Source organism: Vanacampus margaritifer, chromosome 19, assembly GCF_051991255.1.
Source record: "Vanacampus margaritifer isolate UIUO_Vmar chromosome 19, RoL_Vmar_1.0, whole genome shotgun sequence".
Taxonomy (NCBI): domain Eukaryota; kingdom Metazoa; phylum Chordata; class Actinopteri; order Syngnathiformes; family Syngnathidae; genus Vanacampus; species Vanacampus margaritifer.
Window position 1 is genome coordinate 9866077 of NC_135450.1, and position 17864 is coordinate 9883940.

At 38.5% G+C, this 17864-nt stretch overlaps 1 long non-coding RNA gene across 1 annotated transcript in view; it reads left to right on the forward strand.

Moving 5' to 3' along the window:
- LOC144039687 (uncharacterized) overlaps positions 1–17591 on the forward strand; it is a 50152-nt gene extending 32561 nt beyond the window's left edge. Inside the window, exon 4 of the long non-coding RNA XR_013289513.1 lies at positions 17451–17591. This is a non-coding gene — a long non-coding RNA (uncharacterized LOC144039687). The remainder of the gene's footprint in view (positions 1–17450) is intronic.
- Positions 17592–17864: the final 273 nt, after the last annotated feature.

A 17864-nucleotide genomic window follows, 5' to 3' on the forward strand; every position in this document is an offset into this window, starting at 1 on the left:
AGTGCAACAATTTGACGGTTTAGTCCCGAGTGGGGGCTTTTCAAAGTGGGGAACCTGACACCGGCAAGGGCATTTGGGCTTGAATATAACTGGTTAGTTGTGCAGCTTTAAAAATAAATGGTTTTCATTATTTATTTATTTATTTATTTATTTTTTAGCTGCTTCGTCACCGCTGAGCGTCTCGCACATCGCAAGATAACATTTCAGACGGTTTGGTGGTTTTGTAATTTAGTATCACTTACAGTATTATGTTTTCGTGTTCTTAAGCAATAGCAATATTACTTCTGTAAGTGTGTGTGTGTGTGTGTGGGGGGGGGGGGGGCATCATCATATAGTAGTCAGATTCACCAAGTTAAACTCTGAAAAACAACATATTATAAAACAGTCAAATGTTCTGCCTTTAATTCGTATCTTTATTGTTGTAAGTGCTATTGGACCAAAAAATAAGTTCTTTTATTTGTTATATATTTTTAAAATTAATCGGACGGTTAATTAGTTATCAGAATTTTACTTTTGCCAAATATCGGAATTAGCATCCGCCTGAAAAACAAAACAAAACAATATAAGTACATTGCACTGTATTTATAAAAAGTCTACACACCCAAGTTCAAATAACATCTCTTGCTATGTAAAAAAAAAAAAAAAGACCAAGATGACTCATTCTGGAACTTCTTAATTAAATGTGAACTTTAATATACGGTGCTCCAAAAAATTAAAGGTGCAAATTGTTTAATTGTTTAGATTTTGTTTTAGCAGTTTACATATACACAGCATATACACTGCTAAAAACAATGAAGGAAACACTTTGTTCCTTAAATTTTTTTGAGCAATATATATAACAGCAACAAAACAGGCAGAATGGACAAGTATGCCCAACATAGGCGGGCATCGTGCCACTAATGATGTCAAGCGTGATAGAAAATGGAGAGATGGGAGCAGAATTAAATAAGCTAACCACTTGATTGCATAAATATGCAAAATGTTAAAGTTGTAACGACTCTTAACATGATAACAATAATGATAACAAGCCGGAGGTCTAACAGCATCTACCTTTAATTCAAATACGAGGTCAGGAACATCAACTTGAATAAATGTACGTGTGTTACAGCACAGCCCTGTGAGAGGTTCTGGGAGTCTTTTATCACCTTCCTGAGCTGTTGAGCAAAAATAATGTGCCCTCTGTTATTCTCATCAGCGACGCAATGAGCGAAGTCTGAGGGGATATCCTGTTGGCCACTGAAACACATTCATCCTGCTTGCCGCGGTTTTAGTGACACAAGATTTACAAAAGACTCCGCCGGCCCGCACGGCCCCCGCCACAACACTCCGTATTTAGAGCAATGGACCTTGAATCTTATGTTATTAGAGAAAACAAATAATGGAGGATCCACGCTGTCGGCTTTAGCACGTGCACAAGCCAAAACCACCCATTCTGTTCGCACTTACTTTAACAGCCTGGATTTGTTTGTCTTTTCTGGCACTTTTCCACTGTGAAATTACACTCAATCTAAGCTGCAGGTGATTGCGCATGAAGCAAATTTTGGGAAATGTTTACAGTGGAAGTTGTATGTGCTAAAGTTTTCTATAGCGCTAAAATCAACACATATATATACAAATAATAAACGCCGGGCAAATTTGAACCAAGAATATTTGACTGTGAAACAGACGTGCTAAACACGAGGACACCGTGACTTCTGACTTTAATTTATTGAACAGTGGTGACCAAACTGCGGGCCAGGGGCCATTTGTGGCCCAACATCCACTTTCTAATGGCCCTCAGCAAATATAAAAAAAATAACTTTTAACTACAACAGCTACAATTTCTACTTATATAGCTTTTCTATACACAAAAAGAATGAATTTTAAAAATAGTAACATTTCTCATTCTCATAATTTCATTTAATTATTCCTCATGAATGAGTTTCAGAAACAAAAATATTTTTCAACACTTTGTGCTGTCTGTGTCAAGGTCTCATTTGTGAACATATCTTCAAGTAAACACTGTTTTAAAACTTAAATATTATTACGCTCTTATTTTATAGATAGAGACGTCAATACAACTCAAGGAGAGTGAGAGACTTGCAAAGTCTCCATATAAACTGCAGTTAAGTGAGTCGCATCCACATCGAGAATACAGCAAGATTCTCTCCGCCTCTCCTGCAGGATTCATCACCCAAGTGAGATAAAAATCAAATTTTTGAAAACGGGATCAAGACACAATAATAAGTCGAGGAATGAATAGGCTTACTGTGTTAAACAAAAAAATATGGACCAGTTAGTCCCTGTGCGGTTTTTGCTCAACATATTCCTATAAATGGTGGTCGGCCTGGAGACGCCTCGAAAAATGGAGGATATAAAAAAATATTTAGTACTGAAGGGGGATTAGTTATTTGAGCCAAGCTACCGTTTAAGGTCGGTTGTCAAAATAAAAATCTCTATTGTGAGACAACTGCCCATGGCCAGAATTTCTACAGGCCCAAATGAGAGCGTATTGCACGTAACGGGTGATAAAAGAGGAAATCTTGGAGAAGTTGGAGGCACGGGGCAGAAATCATCATATATGAGACTGACCGTCGCTTCTCAAAACCACGCGAATGATTTAGTGCGCAGGGACGCCCGCCTGTGTAAAATCAAAATAGGAAAAAATGAAGGTAGTTTCATCCAGCATAACCTGGGTGGCCTGAGCAGGGTGTCCTCTGGTTTCTCATGTTAATGTCATCGCTTTGAAGCTTTGACATGACTTCACCGCAAGCATGCTTTAGGTCAGACGGAGCGTGATAACAGGATATGGCTCGCCATGTCAAAATACAAGACTGATCTGGGTACACTTTAACACTCTAGTTGTATTCAAATGTTGAACTGGTCCAGGAATTAGAAACCACACGATGAATAATGGTTAGTGGACGTTCTGAAATGCTCCGTTCCAACGTGATAGTTCCTCCTTCTGTAGCCCACAGACCTGTTTCATAGTGGTTTGAACACTTTGCTCACATAAGTGGCTTGTTAACGCTACTTGGATACAGTAAATACAATAAAATATAGATACAGTATATTGATGTAGGCGAAAGTTCCTTTACATGCTATTCTTTTTAGCCAGCTAGGTCTGGTCACGTTTGAAAGCAAATAGAAGCCATCCGTGTTGTAACAGGCTAGCTAGCGCACATTGTGCGTACATTTTTGTCTTTTCTTGATTATTGTTAAGTTAACTATATTGTTCAGAGATTTCATGAGACCGTATCATACTGAGCGACCATGTGGCTAATTTGTTTAGTACGCTACTTTAACCGGGACAGTCCCGTTTCTGTCTCGTTTGTTATTAGTCCGGTCAACAAGCTAATTGTTTGGGCCATCACACCGTTGTCATAGCAATCCACAACCAATTAAAAATAATTTTAGCTGTTAAATTCCTTCCTGTTTACTTTTACATTCACGTTTGCCTTCCCATTCTCATCTAATCGCTAGCAGGCGTCTCCTATTTTCGACACACCCGATCTACAACTACTTCCTGCTTCCGTGCCAAAGAATCATGGGAAACATAGTCCGAATTAGCAAAATGTTGCAGTCAGACCGAACGCGAGCTGATCATTTCCGATGGCGCGTTTCCAATAATTATAACGACACAGCCACTTCCAGTAGTTGTTATCAACAAAGATAGCATTTAGCATTAGCTAAAGTAATAACACAACTATACATTAATCAAGTCAATATATATATATTTTTTTACATTTTCATAAAATAGCATCACTTCTCTTTTTGTATGTGGTCTGCTTTCTCTTAAGTCCGAGTTGCACAAACCACGCAGACAATAAAAATTCCTTTTGCTTCAAACAACATCATTCAAGCCTTTGTGGGCTTTGTAGCCGGGAGAAAGTTCACTTTTAAATCCAGCTGCGCTCTAGTGGATGGGCCTGCTCGGAATGTGCCAGTAAAGTGGAGCTGTGTGAACGTGTTTAGATTCAGGACCTTGCGAGTGCATTAAGCACAACGTAAACATGGCAGAAGTTGACCAAAAGCAGCCGGGTTCAATGAACTTGTGGAAGAACAATCTAAATGAAGACCTTCTCAAATGTGTCCATCCGGGATGATAAAAAGATTACAAAGCTAAAGGGTTAAGAAGAGGCCCAACTTCAGCGCTCCGATCATCATTTCCCTCAATGGACAACTTAAGCGATGTGTAAACAAACTTGAAATCCATCATATCAAAACCATTTTCGGTTTTATTTGGACCTCTGGTATCTCTCGGGAACATGACAGTAATTACGGCCATCGAGGTGCTCGTCTGAGAGAGGAGACTGCTTCTCCTCAGCCCATCTGACATGGACTTGTGACATCATAACCCTGCTTGTTTGGACAAAGCTTGAAATATGTAACGGACAGACAAAGCAGATTTTTTGGGAGCTGTTATCCACAGGCCTAATTCACACATGAAGTTAACTATTACTGGGAGGATTAATCCTATAAACAAGCTAACATTGGAAGGAAGGAATGTGGAGAAAAAACTTGACAGTAATATGTTCTATGCAGCCCCACTAGTCTGAATACGGTTTTCTGGTTAATATTAGTTAGTGGAATATGAGTTAAGCAGCAAAATCCAGCATTTTTTTTTTTTAAATCAGAATACGACTGTCAAGTGAAAATGACATCACAGTTGTTCAGGTCTCAGGCAACAACCAATCACAGCTCATCTCCAGAAAACAGGTGAGCTATGATTAGTCGTTCCCTGAGCGACTGTGATGTCATCTTCAGTGGACAGCAAGTGGCAAAATGGCCGCCCCCTAAGATGGATAAAAATGGCTGGATTTTGCTTCATAACTCATATTCCACAAATGAATATCAATCAGATTGTCATGTTTAGACTAGTGTGGTCACATAACATATTATTGTCAAGAATAGGTCAGGCATATTTCGTTACAAATACGTAAGGCCGCATCCCACTAACGAATGTTGTTTCACATCAAGGTCCGTTCAACATCGCAGCGTTTCCTAAACATTCTCAAAACATTCTTAATGGTTCTCTAAAAGTCTTAAAGGTTTTTTTTTTTTTGTCACAAGTCAATTTTGAACCTACAACACAAATATTGCACATCAACTCAAGCATATACAATCCAATAATATGTTAAAAACGCATTTTTGCCGTTTCCAGACAATTTATCTTGGCGCTCTATATACGTCAGTTGCAGTAACACAGACACAACAGTCTCCGCCCTGTTCCACGAGCGGCGGCCTGCGCTCCAATTTCACGCTTGTTTAAGAGTGTTGTCACTCTTTTTTTAACTTGCAAGTATGAAACACTAAACACGTGCATGAAACCTGCGGTGATTTAACAGCTATCAAATGAAAAGACAAATTATTTCTCCTCATAAAAAAAAAAAAAAAAAAGAGAGTTGACTGATTTGCAGCGCTCATTACTTGGGTGTTACTCTCTTCGGTTACACGATGTTATGGCTCATGATGTCACCCGTTCCCACGTGTGCAAGCGCTCCGACGTTTATCCTGTCAAAGGGAAATGGCGCCGCTAAATCAAATATAAGCGCTTTATGATGTCCCAATAAAGCAAAGTCACGGTGAAGGAAAAAAAGAAATCTCTCGAGAGAAAAATGTGTATCACATCAACGGTGTCTGTGAAATGTAAAATGAAGAAAGTGACCTCTTGTCCCGTCGCTTTTGCCCCACTTCCATCCATCAGCTCGGAGTCTGCACTAAAAAGTAACGGTTGCACCCGGCTCGCCTTTTAAAATATACCCGACCGGATGGACACAAGTGTCGATGAGGTGGTATTTCTCAAACCACTTGTCTTTGCCTTATCACGGGGATTTGGGCTTTGAGACTGGAGCGTGGGGAGGACTGGAGCCTCAAACTATGATTTACTTGACCTTGCTGGTGCTGGAACTCACAGCCAGAGCCTCATTAATTCCCAGGGTCACTCCGTTTGGACATAAATTGGTTGGAGATCGCAATGCGTGGACGACTTCCAGACATACACGCGGAGTTATGAAATTGTTGGCCCCGCCCTTTCCGACACTTCTCACAGCAACACTTGGCTGCTGATTTCCTAAGCGTGACGGAGTAAATCACTCGCCTCTGCATGTTAGACGGGGAGGGGGAGGGGGGGGCGGTTGGGGGAGGCTTGTGGAACGTTTTGGGGTTATTAGGCGGCAAATGTACAGCACTGGAATAAAATCACATGAAAGTTATCATGTAATGTAGAACTTTTACAAACAATGAAATGAGATTAGAGTATGAACAATTTCATTCATGTGATCGTGGAAATGTATTTGATTATCTAACTAGACGTGTATTTAACAAATATTACGTTTAATTATGCAGTGGTACTTTGACTTAGGGCTGTGCAATTAATTTAAACTCAATTACAATTTCAATTATTGCACTGCACAATTACAAAATCGGCATAATCATAAAGAAAAAGAGAATAAGAATAAGATTATTAATACTAATTTTGGGTTGTTTAAATTTATATATAAGCATATATTTTTATATATATATTTTTTATTTTATATATTATATATATTTTATTTATTTATATATTTTTTTATTTTAAAATGACTAATTTAATAAATCTTGTCTGATCCAAAAAGAGCTTGCCTAATTAATGTTTCAAATAAATTTATTTATCCTAATATATTTTTTTATATTCTTTAAACTTTTTCTTGTTTTGTACCAAGACATATGATTGCCTTAATTGTAATTTCAATTATTACAAAATTAATTGTGATTAATGTTTTTTTTTTCATTATCAAGCAGCCTTACTTTGACTTACTAGTTTAATTATTTTAAGTCAATTTTCCTCGCTTAAATGCATTGAAATGACTTTCATTCTTACATATTCCCTCAAATTCACCACAATAATTTTGTACCAAAACATATAATTGCCTTAATTGTAATTTCAATTAATACAAAATTAATTGTGATTAATGTTTTTTTTTTTCATAATCAAGCAGCCTTACTTTGACTTACTAGTTTAATTATTTTAAGTCAATTTTCCTCGCTTAAATGCATTGAAATGACTTTCATTCTTACATATTCCCTCAAATTCACCACAATAATTAGGGGGGAATATCACTGAAATGTATTGTAAAACATTATTAGAAAATGTATAAAATGTAATTAATTGTAGAAATTATATGATTTTACATACAATAGTATTCATATGATGACCTTACTTTATTTGTGTGTCTCTCTCTCTCTCTCCCTCTCTCTCTCTCTCTCTCTTTTTTAAACTATGACAGTTTCCACATAATTTAACTGTTCCTCCCCAATACTCCTTTGCTCATTTATGAGATTATCAGGAGTGGTTGATCCTACTCTCCTTTGCTAAACCTTGGCCTGTTGTTTTTGTTGCTAGAAGACCAGAGAGCTGCAAGGGCCCAATAAATAACACTAATGCGCATATTTGAAGGAGTTCATATTGCCTCTGGCCTGTTATCAAGACTACTCCAGTGAGAATGTAAACTACCACCTCCCTCGGGCCAATATTTAATGTTATCAGCCTTTTAAACAACTCCGATGTTTATGTTATGACAAATAAAGGGCAGATTATTTCAGCCTTTTCTCACTGCTTCACACAGTCTCCACAAGACTCCCCTGCCTAATGGTACTGTTGGTCTCATTAATTCCAACAGAGATAGACCCAGATTAGTGTAAACACAGCGAAGTCAGAGGCTGGTGAATCACACCTCAGGTTTATAGTGACCCACCGAGGGGGAGGATCCTCCATACGAGCCCACACAAGTGAAGCCGCCGAAAGGAAAACAAGCCCTAATCCTGCTGATAAAAGGCGGATTGTTGCGGCGTTTATTTGGACACGCCGTGCCTGGCTGAGGCGAGAGTCTAATGAGACAGCGACCCGTCCAGAGTGGATTCATCACCACTGAATCGGGGTTATCACTCACCGCCGCGCTGCACTACTTTTAATCAGGCTCCTCGCTGGTTACTCCCTTTCTGCGCCGGTTCATCTAAAAACCCGCCGGCATCCATCAGGACCCGGTGACCGATTACCTTGCGTTGTTTAGTTTCATGATGACCCTTATGACGACAACCTTGATGACACACAGTCATGATATACGTCTGATTAGTTCAACTCTGAAGGTGATTTAGAACTGTTAATGTTACCCGCCAGCATGACACGACTCGACGCGCCCCCGCCACCACAAACAATCACGCTCAAGTCACGACACCCGTTTCGTCCTGTTGTCTGGTATCTTTGTGAGGATAAATAACGTGTGGTCTCTTAACACAGCGGGTTAAGTTAAATAAGCACACATTGGTGTCTGATAGGAGGCTTAAATCACTCGGTGTTGATGTTTAGGCCAGTTAGGTCTGTGATCCCATTTGTACCAAGATGATAAGCAATGTAGCATAGAGAGCCTTTGTTAGGACAACAGGAAGTTTGCCCATTTTTTTTTTGCAGTGCGGAAGCACGCCGAGAGTTAATCCAAGCACTTCCAAAACTTGAGGTTTAAAGATTTTATATATTGTGTTTTTTTTTGGTGTTTTTTTTAAGTGTAGGACATACGGCAAATTTCTCAACTTCTACCACGCAATACAACACATTATTATCATTATTATTATTTACCGTAGATCACCGTTTATGTTGCTAGCTACGAGTTAGCTAGCATTTTTTGTTATGGTCACCATTTTGAGTTTGTAAATTGTGTTGGTGCAACACCTACTGGTCAGTGCTGTTTGCATGTGTAAAAAATAGTAGTAGAAGAAGAAGTTCGAAACAGGAAGTGTATCGATCTCACAGAAACAAACCGACAACGGCGCTCTAAAACATTTTCTTGCGGTTCTTTCTTGTTCAAGCACCGTCTGTAACTAATTTGTACGTGTAATGAACATGCAAACTCAATTTTGTTGGCTTCAAGTGATAATCGCTGATCATGATCGCTAATTGTTAGCATATGTTAATTTAGTTGGGGTTTTATGATCATTCATTCATATGTGGAGAATATATTGTTTGTATTTTGTATTTCTTGTTGCATTTTCAGACCTCAGACTTATTGTCATTTAGTAAAAAAACATTGCAGATGTCACGGAACGAAATAAAATTAAAAACAGGATAACATTTAAAAACAGACTCAAAAAAACTTTATACAATAAATAAAATAAGACTATAAATTCAAAAAATAACAAAATATTGCACTTTCGGAGGAGTCCTTGCTTATTATAGATTGCACTTGTCCCTCTCAGTTTCTATTTAACAGTTTTATGCAGGTTGGATTAAAAACTTTCTTTTTTTAATCTGTCCATTTTGCACCTCAAGCTCCGATATTGTTCTTCGCAATAGAATTAGATAACTTCACTGCACACCTGGACTGTATGTTTATCTGTTTGGATAAGCTAGCTCCTCAACGAGCAAGGCCTTTAAATTTTTTCTACCTTGTCAACTGAGAAACACACTTTTGACATGCTAATTATTGCCTATTTTATGTGTGTACATGCGTGCGAGTGTGCTCCCCCCCTATTAAAAGTGCCCCCCTATACTTCTGATGCTAGAATCGCCCCTGGTGTATGGGCTACATTTTGGTCCTCTCCGATCGTGCATTCTTTCTCGACATGTAACAAGGCTCTGTATAAAAAATATCGCCGTGATATGTTTTATATTTTAGTGTGAAGGCTTTCGTCTGGAAGTTATTCGGCGTCTCTGTTGGACTTGCAGCTGTTTTTGTTTACAGATGGCAAAGGGATTCGAATGGTAAATGTGCTTCCCTGCTGCATTTTGTCCGTCACTCTCCGATTGTAATCCGCCGTGAAATGGGGAAAAAATGTCATCAACTTTTTGCAAACGGTTTTCATTTACACAAGCTGTACCACTTTTGGCGTCACCTATGAGGCAAAGGCACGGCATCTCGTCGGGGGTCTGGCGTATCCTAATGAAGTCGTTCAGTGGTTGGACAGTTTAAGATGAATTGGACAGTTGTCTGAAAATGGAAAATCCACAATAAACCTGTTTCCCTCTTTCCCTCCCTTCGGAGCATCCTCTAGATTACAGGCCGCCTAACGTGTCCGTGCGTCGTGGCTCCGACTCTGACGAGCGCTGCTTCCCGTCAAAATGCATAATGGAAGCCAGATGTCTCGCTGTCTGTTTAAGGCCCATAATCAATAGCCTCGCTGTCGAGTTTCTCTTCCTCTCAGACAGCTTGTTGGGAGAAAATCTGCGAGGGAGTGGCCCGCCCGTCTGTGTTGCAAACAATGCAAAGTGTGTCAAGAGCGAGATGAACTCATTAGATGTCCCACGTGGCTTGTTGGAGGAGAAGGTGTAGCTAAATGACACAGCAGGCATGTTTCTTCTCAGGGGGGGTTCGAGGAGTGATAGAGGAAGGGGATTCCCGTGAAGAAAAGAAAAAATGTGAATAAATAACCAGAAGTGGCAAATGAAGCGATTTCTTTGCTGTTTGCTGTTTCCTGCAGTCTGACATCTCAATTCCTGAGCTGCTATCAGGGGAAGCCTTGAGAATTTGAGTGTTAAGCGGATGAAGGAGTTCAGTTGCTGTGTGGATTGGAGTTTGCAGGTTGTCACCTCCAGCTAGCTGGTGATGAACGTTGTGAGCTGTGAGGTCAACCGGGTGTCAGAAGAGAGCAAGGAAAGGACGAGGAATGATAACTTGAAGTGTGTTGCTGATCCGAGTCCAGCACAGGCCCAACTTTTGCATGTTCTCAACAAGCCTATGCGAGTTATTTCATTTTCTTTTCACAACAACAACGGGTAGCCGAAATTATTAAAGTAAAGTAACTACAGATGTTTGATGACAGTTTTTCACCAATACCAATACCGAGTATTGATACCATTAGTACTTTTGAAATGTAAACATTTTTACCCAAAAAAGTGATGACAAACAATTTTCAAGAAAGACCTACATATCCCAATATATCATTTTCTTTAGAATTGCATGAAATCAATGGCAATTTTATTTCTATTTGTTCATAAAATCCATAAAATGTCATAGACCACACAATAAAATGAATTTTTAAAAATAAAATGAAACTAATAAATAATCCATTGGCCAAAAAAAAGTAACATTCAAGATACTGTCACGAGTACGCTACCTTGAAAATCGACATCTATTATTACTCACCCATCCCTAAAGAACATTAAAATTGAAAATAAAATCAGTTTAATTAAGGAAACAAAACAAACAATAACTAAAACTGTATCTTATGTTTATAAAGCTAACGACAGTTAACTAGAAAATATAGCTAAATGTCCTTCATTTTCCTCTTTGTTGATTAATATCATATTTGTTTGGAAATTGTAGTTTATTTTACTACACAATACTTAATTAACTAATTTTTGATCTTGCACTTGACAAATACTCCATATATAAAATTAACACTAGCTCTAAAACTAATAAAACAAAACTAAAAACACCATTTTCTATTAAAAAATAATGAAATAAAATAAAAAGAGAAAAATTTTACCACTTGGCAGCATGGTGCACCAGTGGTTATTACACGTGCCTCACAATGGAGCGATTCTGAGTTTAAATCCGGTTTACGGAGAGGCGACACATGATGCTTTTATCATATGTTGACTTAAGCGATAATAACCCGCAGGAAGGATTTTAATAACTTTATTTAGCTCAGACAATAGAAGAATTTCCTTAAATTCACACATTTTAGTTGATGATAGTCAAATTCAAAATCTACGCAGGAACCCCCCCCCCACCCCCACCCCACCCCCCAAATGACTGAATACGCCCCTGCTGGTGGGTGTACGGATGAAATGTGAAATGACTTCAACAACCAAGAACTCATGTGCTACTATGACTTGCACGACTGAGAAACCACACAGACATCTTTGTTTTATGCATTTTTTTTTTCCGGGCCTCTGTGTTGTTACAGGTGATTTTTACAGGTGTTTACAGTAGAGTGGATTAACGCCTTATTTAAAAACGGTACCATAAACAGCTGAGCACGCTGCGGATGGCCTGGGCTTTAAACACCGCCATAAAGTGTAACAGCCTGTACGCATTAAAGCGCAAACTGACGAAATATTCCTTACAGTAGAACAAGTGGACCGGTTCGCAACACTAGTGGGAATAACTTCATTTCCTCGGCTAAAGCAGCTGGCGATGCGGACGCTCTGTAAAGTTTAATAGTCAAATATGCACGGATGATAGTCCAGCTGTGCAGTGTCATGTATTCCTAAACAAACCCCAGGGAGACCTGAACTCTCACCCCTTGCACATGTCGGTTACGCAGCTCCCAGCAGGCCTTTTTACAGACACGGCGAATCCCAAGCGCTACCATTATGGTCTCGGCGTAACCGCACCGATGCAAATAAGGACGGTAATTATGATCTCCCGTCCGCGTCCGAAACTGCCGGCTATATCGGTTAAAAGGAAGTTGACTTGAAAGGATGTGAAACCCAGCAGCAACCTGTTCACTTTTTGCTTGGTTGCCGTGGCGATGGGTCGCTCGGCGTTGCGGTAGCCTCCATTGTTCCTGAGAAATACGCGGCGGTCGCGCTTGCAAGGCCTCTCGGAGTTCCCTGCGCTTGGCTGTGTTTATTTTGGAACAAGAACAAGACAAACCCAAGTGACGTCTTATTTATTTTCCAGCTCTTGCCCTCTCCTCCCCTAACAAGCAGAGCCGTGAAGAAGAATTTCCTGATAATCTGTCAGTATCAGTGCAGTGTGTGTCCTGTAGAGTGTTGACACCGTGCGCGTTCTACGGAATGGAGAGTGACCAGGTTGGAGACAATAACACAAAGCCTGATTAAAAAAAAAAAAAGGAGGAGGGGCAGGTTGGATGTCGGGGCACCATCAGATAACAGGGCAGGGGTTCATGAGCGATGAGCCAAATGACATACTTGATTGCATCAGTGGTCCTCAGGGTGGTCCAAATACAGCAGGTCAAGGAAACAACCATGACTTTAATAACAGCTTGTATGATACACTGTAAAAGAAAACAATGACAAATGTATGTCTAGAAATAAAAAAAATTAGTAGTAGTAATTTTTTTGTCTTTTTTTGGGGGGGGGGGGGGGCTATTAAACATGGGTGCGTGTTATATACGGGTGCATATTATACACGGAATTTCATGGTATTTTTTATTGGTTACATATAAATAAACATTTTGTAATCCTACTGCCCCCAAATTGCTTATGAATAGAGCTGGAAAAAAGTGTAATTAATATCATAATCAATAGGAAAATCAATTCCAAAAAGATTCATTTGTGACAGTCCTACTTATAAATGACGGTAAATTGTGAGGCGGGTTATGCGCTAAACATCCCCATGGAAAGTGGAACCTCTAAAATCGAACTCAAAATTCAAGAAATAAAAAAATGAGTAGTATAAATTTGTTTTGTCATTTTGGGGGGAGTGTGGGGGGGGTATTAAACATGGGTGCGTGTTATATACGGGTGCATATTATACACGGGATTTTATGGTGTTTTTTTATTGGTTACATATAAATAAACATTTTGTAATCCTACTGCCCCCAAATTGCTTATGAATAGAGCTGGAAAAAGTGTAATTAATATCATAATCAATAGGAAAATCAATTCCAAAAAGATTCATTTGTGACAGTCCTACTTATAAATGACGGTTAATTGTGAGGCGGGTTATGCGCTAAACATCCCCATGGAAAGTGGAACCTCTAAAATCGAACTTAAAATTCAAGAAATAAAAAAATGAGTAATATTAATTTGTTTTGTCTTTTTGGGGAGAGTGTGGGTATTAAACATGGGTGCGTGTTATATACGGGTGCGTGTTATATACGGGTGCATATTATACACGGGATTTTATGGTATTTTTTTATCAGTTACATATAAATAAACATTTTGTAATCCTTCTGCCCCCAAATTGCTTATGAATAGAGCTGGAAAAAAGTGTAATTAATATCATAATCAATAGGAAAATCAATTCCAAAAAGATTCATTTGTGACAGTCCTACTTATAAATGACGGTAAATTGTGAGGCGGGTTATGCGCTAAACATCCCCATGGAAAGTGGAACCTCTAAAATCGAACTCAAAATTCATTCCGGGATGTCTTGTCTTTTTTTTAAATTTTATTCCAAGAACACACTTGTAATCATAAGATCTTGCAAAAATGTACATTGTGGTGATCTAGTGGTTAGCACGTTTGCCCCAGAAAGTTGGAGTTAGCATCTTCTCAAATGTTTTTCTCGGTACTCGGGTTTCTCCCACAGTCCAAAAACATGCATATAAGATTCGTTGAATACTCTAAATTCTCCATAGGTATCAGTATAAATGGTTATCGACAGTCCAGGTTACCCCACATCTAAATTGAGCTCACCTGCAACCCGAATAGAAGAATAGTAGAAAATGGATTATTCAATGTTAATCATGATTAAAAAGCTTGAATCACAATTGTTAACTTCAAGGATACAATATAAATAAATAAAGACACAACATCCCTCAGGGAATGAACAGACAAAAAAAAAAGTCTAACATTTTATCTCAATGTTTTGTTTGGTGTTAAGCTTTAGCGAACATCTGTGAGCCTTGATAAGCACCAAAAAGGGGAAATATAGAAACCTCAGATGAAGCTCGTCAGTCTTGACCTTTGTCGCATGCAGGTGACTGCTGTTGCATCACACCTCAGGTTGTGAAAGACTGCAACACATTTAGCTAATAAAGACTCTTTTTTTTTTCAAAGTTAGAACACAAACATTGGTTTGAATCAGTTAGTTAATGTCAGTGGCCTACAAAAAGCTAAGCACTGACTTATATTTACAAACTGAATTCTAATATCAGTTCCATGAAATTGTATTAATTTATTTACAACAGTATATCCTCTTCGTTTCATAACGTTCCACTGAGCTACATTAATTCAAGCACAGGTGTGTAAATCTCACCAAATGTGAATACCTTTTGATTTAAGGATTATTAAACCAGGAAAAAAAGACAACAGAAAAACATGTAAGGTTCGAAACTCGAATAAAAGAGCCACAACAGCTACGATATTTACTTTCATCCGTCAGACGCAAGCTAGCTGTGTGAACCGTTAAGCGAAGCTAGCTAGGTTAGCTCGACAGTTTAGCTCACCTAAAGCGGATCAAATATGAACTAAACTTGTTGTCGGTTATACATTTAATTGAGAAGAAAATAATAGTAGATTAGGCACCATGGAGTGTAATCTTGACATTTTTGAGTGAGCATTATTTAAACATAGACATCTGTACATAGAATCCATTTTGAGTATTTAGCTTCATAAAGTGACAACCTACAAAGTGTGCAAAGTTAATTTTGCTAATTCACCTATTTTCGCACTGATTGTCTTAGTTAAACATATTGACACCAAAAACGTATAACCTCTAGAAAAACATAATTGCACACCCTAAAAACAGTTTGGTCAAAAAATAACCCAATTAGGGTTAAAAATGGACTGATCCACTACTTGGATCGAACCCAACTTTCTGTGTTGTTTTGTTAAAACAACACAATCTTCTGGACTGTTTTTTACAAAATGACTCAATTTTATGGGTGGTTTTATACAAAATGACCCAAATAGTCGAGTCAAGCTGCCCCAAGTATTGAATCGGTCCATTTTGACCCAAATTGGGTTACTTGTTGGAGTTTTTAGAGTGTGCAAGTTTACTCTCACATTCAGCATATTTCAATTTTTTACCATCACAATAACAGTGTGACATTCATACATACGTTAGCAACTTTTTTGTGTTTTTATCAGTGAACAAAATATTTTAGTATCGCACCGATATATGTTGTGGCTGAGCAAGATTTTATGACTTGATTTATGACTTGCTTGACCCAAGTTATGACTTGCTTGAAATGCGGTGGCACATACACGTGAATCTCCTCGATTTTGCCATTGCCTTTGGGCCTTTTCCAGGAATAACTTTCTTCACTAAATTGCCTTATGATTTGGGGGTTATAGCCCCACCTGTTGCTCTGGCATGCTCTTTACAGCCTGCCAATGTGTTTTCATGTGGACAGAGCTGTCTTTAAAAAGTAATCGAGTTGGAAAATATTCTTCTTCTTTTTTTTTTTTATACTTTGAACATGTGGACTGCACATCACACCGCAGGCAGTCCACCGGTTCACAAAACTGAGTGAAAATGTGCTGTTGATGACAGGTCACGTGAAAATTAAAGAGCTTTTCTACATTCCCTCTTTTGTGTTTGCTTCTCTGTGGGCAGCCAGAGGGCGGCCATAATCCCCCTCGCTGCATGTTCATCACTCAGTAAATTTTGGCCTCAATGGAAAAGAGCGGGCGGGCCTAATTAATACCAAACCAATCCACAAATTACAACCTTTACCGCACAGAGTTGGCGCAAGTCAACAGTCTGAAGGCAGCAATAAAACGGTTCCTTCATGCACGCCACATTAAAATGCAGAGCGGTGGGTCAGACGACTTGTAGCGTATAACACAGGGGTCTGCAAGCTGCGGCTCTGGAACCACATGTGGCTCTTTAGTCCCTCCCCTGTGGCTCCGTGTGGATCTCTTTAAAAAAAAAAAAAAAGAGTAGAAATTAATATTTTTAAAAAGAATTATCTGTATTTTTTAGATAAAATATTCTTTAAAAGAATTATTGATTTAGATTAAAAATTAACAATTAAATATTCAAAAATTGTCAATCCATTTTTAAGGTGTCTGAAAAAGAGAGATGAAAAAGTTTTAAAAGTTACCTAGTAAATATGTCAAAAAAAGTGACCATAAAATATCCAAAAAGGAAGAGGAAAAGCAAAAAATTATCATAAAATTTCCCTTAAATTGCCAAAAATGTCAGAGGGAATTTAATTTAAAAAAAAAAAAGTACAACAGAAAATATTCAAAAACAAAAGAAAGGCAAAAATTACCATAAAATAGCTTTGGAACTACCAAAAAAAAGTTTCTTTCTTTTTTAAAGCAGAAAAGTAAACATTTAAAAAGTAACTACAAAATGTCAAAAACAAAAGAAGAAATCTAAGAAATTACCTTAAAATGTACACCAAATTGAAGAAAAAACTGCCAAAAAGAAAACTATAAAATATCAAACAACAACAAAATAATTAACATGAAATGTCCACAAAATTAGCACACAAAAAAGGCAGAAAATTTATTTAAGAAATTTAAAGAAAGGCTGGTAAGAAAATGTTCAAAAAGAAAAATAACCGTAAAAGGCAAAAAAAAAAAAGTCCAAAAAAGGAAGATTGACAGAAAACATAAATAAAAAACAAAGTATGAAAAATTATGAAAAAAAAAGTTTTAATAAATCCAAAAACTGAAGAAGAAGAAAGGTAGAAAAAATTAACCTGAAAGTATTAGATGCTGCATATTCTTGTGTTAGGGTGCAGCTCTAATTAGCTCTTGAACCCTCAGCACATTAGACGAACACTAACACACAGTTTCGCTCATCACAATGTTTCTTGTTATCTATTTGGCCTAAAATGTCTCTTTTGGCAGTAAAGTCTGCTGACCCCTGATATAATGCGTGTGTTTATTGTGTGTGTGTTTTTAGGCTGCGCAATATGTGAGAAGCGCGTTGAAAGAGGCCTCAAGTAGCGCCGTCCAGGTGGCGGCTTCTCCGAGGGATTCACCCCCCACCCACGTGAGAGCCATCCAAGGAAAACCAGAAGCATCTGGAGCAGGCCACCCCGCAGCGCCCTTCCCCCCCCCCCCCCCCCCCCCCACACACTTGACGTCGCTGGCCTCGGCGGCCGGTGCAGCAGCAGTTAGGTGAGTCCCGGAGCCAAGGTGGAGCGGGGAGAGAGGAAGGGAGGAAACTCTAAGAGAAACCATGAAAAATGTGGAGCATGAAAATGTCTCCCTTGGTTTATGGCGGTGCAGCCGGCCTTCCAAGAGCAACACATCTTTAAATTTAACTTGAGATGCTTTTTTTATTTTTTTTGTTTCCACTCCCAACTCTTTTTTT